The sequence below is a fragment of the Marmota monax genome, unplaced genomic scaffold (assembly GCF_021218885.2).
Source record: "Marmota monax isolate L192 unplaced genomic scaffold, Marmota_monax_Labrador192_F-V1.1 WCK01_AAM20220418_F8-fsc00064, whole genome shotgun sequence".
Lineage (NCBI taxonomy): Eukaryota > Metazoa > Chordata > Mammalia > Rodentia > Sciuridae > Marmota > Marmota monax.
The window spans coordinates 388177-393016 of record NW_026694542.1 but is presented as its reverse complement, the minus strand read 5'-3'; the positions used below and the strand labels follow the sequence as shown (position 1 = coordinate 393016).

The 4840-nt window shown below is 33.3% G+C and overlaps 1 long non-coding RNA gene across 1 annotated transcript; it reads left to right on the top strand.

Moving 5' to 3' along the window:
- The first annotated feature begins 2240 nt into the window (after positions 1–2240).
- Positions 2241–3849, top strand: LOC131423252 (uncharacterized). The gene is made up of 3 exons (XR_009224555.1): positions 2241–2342; positions 2866–3251; positions 3371–3849. It is a non-coding gene; the product is annotated as an uncharacterized LOC131423252 (long non-coding RNA).
- Positions 3850–4840: the final 991 nt, after the last annotated feature.

Below are 4840 nucleotides of genomic sequence, written 5' to 3'. Positions count from 1 at the left end.
CAGTATGTCTGTTTGTTGTTGTTTTTAAATATTTTTTTTTTGTTGTAGATGGACACAATGCCTTTATTTTACTTATTTTTATGTAGTGCTGAGAATTGAACCTAGTGCCTCACATGTGCTAGGCGAGTGCTCTACCACTGAGCCACAACCTCAGCCCAGTATGTCTGTTTTTAATGCCAGCACCATAGCTTTGTGATATATTTTGAAATATGGTAGGATGATGCTTCCAGATTTATTCTTTTTTTTTTGTCAAAATTGCTTTGACTATTTGGGATCTATTTGGGATCCATACAGATTTTGAATTTTTTCCTCTCTCTGTTAAAAAATGACATTGAAGTTTTGATAGAAATTGCATTTAATTTGTAGATCTCTCTGGGTGGTATGCAATCTAATTAATAATCCATTAATTAAATCTATCAATTTAAGTCAATAATCAAATTTATTAAGTTGATTAATTTAATTAATATTATTAAAACACAATATTAATTTTAGCAATCCAAGACCATGGGGTATCTTTCCATTTATTTGTGTTATCTTCAATTTCATCTATGTCCTATAGTTTTCAGTAAAAAGATCTTTCACGTCCTTGTCTAAATTTACTCCCATGTATTTTATTATTATTATTTGTTATTATAAGTGGGATTATGTTCTTTTTAAAAAATTATGTGTGTATTAATTTCTTTTTCAGACAGTTGGTTGTTAGTGGATAGAAATGTTAATGATTTTTTAAAATATTTTTTTAGTTGTAGGTGGACACAATACCTTTTTATTTTATTTAGGTGGTGCTGAGGATCGAATCTAGGGCCTCACACATGCGAGACGTATTTTATACTAATGAACCACAGCCCCAGCCCCAATGTTAATGATTTTTAAAAGTTGATTTTGTATCCTGAAACTTTACTAAATTTTGTTTATCAGTTCTGAGAGTTTTTTAGGGTAAGTCTTTACATATAAAATAATGTCATCAGTAAACAGAGACAGTTTTACTTCAACCTTTCTTATTTGCATGCCTCTTATTTCTCTCTCTTGCCTAATTGCTCTGGCTAAGCAGTGGGAGAGGGCATCCTTGTCTTGTTCCTGATCTTAAAGGAGAAGCCTTGAACTTTTCACCACTCAGTATGTTAGATGTTAATGGGTCTGCCATATCTAGCCTTTAGTGTATTGAGGAACATTCCTTCTGTACCTAATTTGTTGAGAGCTTTTATCATAAAAGGATATTGAATTTTGTTAAATGTTTTTTTTCTGCATCTATTGGGATCATCCTAAGGTTTGTGTTCTTCCTTTTGTTAATATGGTGACTCATTTTTATTGATTTGCATTTGTTGAACCAACCTTGTATTCCAGGGATAACTTCCACCTGATCACAGTGGATGATCCTTTCAATGTACTGTTGAATACAGTTTGGTAGTATTTTGTGAGGAGTTTTGCACAATGCTCATCAGTGATATTTGCCTGTAGTTTTCTTTTAGTGTATTGGTGTTGATATTGGGGTGATGCCGGCCTTCTAGAATGAGTTTGAAAGTATTTCCTCCTATTCAATTTTTTGGAAGAGTTTCAGAAAGACTGATATTATTTATTTGTAAAATGTTTGGTAGCAGAAATATCTAGTGAAATATCTGGTTATGGGCTTTTCTTTGATGGAAAACTATTACTGATTTCACATCTTTTTTCATTATTGACTAGTTTATAGTTCATATTACTTCATGATTCCATTTTAGTAGGTTGTATGTAGTTAGGAATTTATCCATTTCTTCTAGGTGATTTAATTTGTTGGCATATAATTATTTATAGTAGTCTCTTAAGACCCTTTGTATTGCTATGGTACTATTTAAAATGTCTTTCATTTCTGATTTTACTTTATGCTCTTCTCTCTTTTTTATTGTTCTAGAAATTTTCTACAAAAACAACTCTAAATTTCATGGATCTTTTCAATTGTATTTATAGTTTATATGTCGCTTATTTCTGCTCTTTGTTATTTCCTTCCTTTAGCTAACTGTTGACTTAGTTTGGTCTTCTTTTTCTAGTTCCTTGAGGAGTGACATTAAACTATTTATTTGAGATCTTTCTCTTTTTTTGATATAGGCATTTCTTACAATAAATTTCCCTCTTAGAACTTCTTTGTTCCATTTTTGTTTGTCTCAAGATATCTTTTTTTTTTTTTTTTTTGGATACCAAGAATTGAACTCAGGGGCATTTAATCACTGAGCCACATCCCCAGCCCTTTTTATTTTTTATTTTGAGACAGGGTCTTGCTACGTTGCTTTGGGCATTGCTAAATTGCTGAGACTGGCCTTGAACTTGTGAGCCTCCTGCCTCAGACTCCCAAATTGTTGGGATTACAGGTATGTGCCCCTACACCTTGCTACTTCAGAAATTATTTATAATTTGGACAAACAATGACTTTAGGGGAGGAAGGAATATTTGTTTTTGGGAAAAGAATATTTTATCATTGACATTGTTTAGAATTGCTAGTGCACAGTGATAGGAAAACAAGACTTCTTCTTTTTTTTTTTTTTAGTAAGTTTTCTTATTGTTTTTTAAACTATCTGCGGTAATGTAACCCTTTTTGCCTGCACTCAACAGACTGCTGTCACACCCTGTCTTTGGAATGTTCCTGTTTTTCTCTTTTGCTGATTCTCATTTAGGAATCAACATTTTCCTCTTATTTATTCCCTTCATCATGACATCATGAAAGCATATCTTTCAGTATATTTTTGAGAAACAGTGTGTAGGGAGTAAACTTCTAAGCATGACATATCCGAAAATATCTTTATTATCCCAGTTTTTTATTTTTAAATTTTAAATTAATAGAGTAAAATTAACTTTTACACAGTAAGGTTGACTTTTTCCTTGTCCTTTGTCCAGTTCTAGGGATTGAACCCAGGGCCTTGCACAGGCTAGGCAAGTGCTCTTCTACTGAATCCCGTCTCCAGCCCTAAAGTTGACTTCTTCGACATACAGTTTGTGAATTTTAACACATCTTCCCTCATGTAATCTCCATAGAATATGAACAGTTTCACCACCTCAAGAATTTCCCTCATTTTACTTCTTTGTGGCCACTCTCCTCCCGATCCCTAAGCCCTGGAAAGCACCAATTGGTTATGTATCATACAGAATGACAATATATAACTTTTGGAAACTTGCTTCTTTTGTTCAGCAGATGCCTTTGAGATTCATCCAAGTGGTTGCAGGTGTGAACACTCCATTGATTTATAGCACTGAGTAGGATCGCATTTCACAGATGTCCCATGGTATGTTCATCCATTCACCCAAGAACAAGGAGCTATTTTCCAGTTTTTTTTTAATTATAAACTTACTATGAGTATTCATGTATAAGTTGTTGTGTGAATGTATGTTTTAATTTTTCTAGGGTTAATATCAAGGAATTGCCAAGACACATGGTAAGTATACATTTAACTACGTAAGGCTGCTTCACTGTTTTCCAGAGTGGCAATATCATCTGATATTCCCACCTGCAATGTCTGGGAGTTCCAGTTGCTTCACATCACTTGTCAGCATTTTGCTTTGTTTTATTGTAATTTTAGCCTTTTTGATAGGCGTGTGGTACTATATTTCCGTAATGCCTAATGTACATGGACACAATACCCATTTTGTTCTTTTCAAAATTGTTTTGGCTCTTCTAGTTCTTTTGCCTTTTCACATACATCTTAAAATAACCAAAAAACTTGTGATTTTTTTACCGACAGTGTATTGTATCCAAACATACATTAACTGGGAGATAAATCACATCTTAACAATATTAAATCTTCTGTCCAGGAACATGGTATGCTTTCTCATTTATTAAGTTCTTCTTTTATTTCTTTGATCAACATTTTGTAGTTTTCAGCACATACATCCTATACATACTTTGTTAGCTATATACCTATGTTCTTCCTTTTAAAAGTGATATTAAATGATTTTCTTCATAGTTTTATTTTTAATTGTCCCTTCTTGGCATTCTGCCATCTTGATAAACACACTTACTAATTTTAGCAGTATTTTTGCAAATTCCTTTGAAATTCCAACATAGGCAATTATATTGTCTGAGGATACTGATACTTTATAGACCTCTTATTTCTTTTTATTGCCTTAATTCACTGGTTGGGAATTTTGTTACAATGTTACATAGGAATGGTGAGAGTGGCCTTCCTTGCTTTTTTAAAATTCTCACAGATTCTTACACATGAGTGTCTATTTAGATATTTGAGGAAAGAAAGAGACAATTGAGGGCTGGGGAGGTGGCTCAAGCGGTAGTGGGCTCGCCTGGCATGCGCGGGGCACTGGCTTCGAGCCTCAGCACCACATAAAAAAAAAATAAAATAAAGGTGTTGTGTCCACCGAAAACTAAAAAATAAATATTAAAAAATTCTCTGTCTCTCTCTTAAAAAAAAAAAGAGAGAGAGAGACAATTGGGAGTCCTTTCACCATCCTCTTATACCTAATTGGTATTTTGGCTGAGATTAGAATTATATATTGAAAACCTTTTCCCTCAGAATGTTGAATGTATTTCTTGATTTTTTCGTCTAGCATCCAATTTGCTTTTGAGAAATCTGAAGTTGTTCTGCTGCTGCTTGTTCTTTTGAGGGTGATCTGTTCCTCATCTCGGAAGGTTTCTAGGGCTTTCTTTTTTGTCCTTAGTGTTTTCTAATTTCATGCAAAAGTGTTTAGTGTGCATTTTATTTCTTCTGATAGTGTTTTGTTTGCTCTTTCAATCTGGGAAATTTCTTGTGTAAGCTCTTTGGTAGTTAATTCACCTCTGTAGTTGCCATTCTTTTGAAAATTCTTACTGAAATAATTTCTAAGCCTCCCGTATATTATCTCCAGTTCTTTATCATTTAAA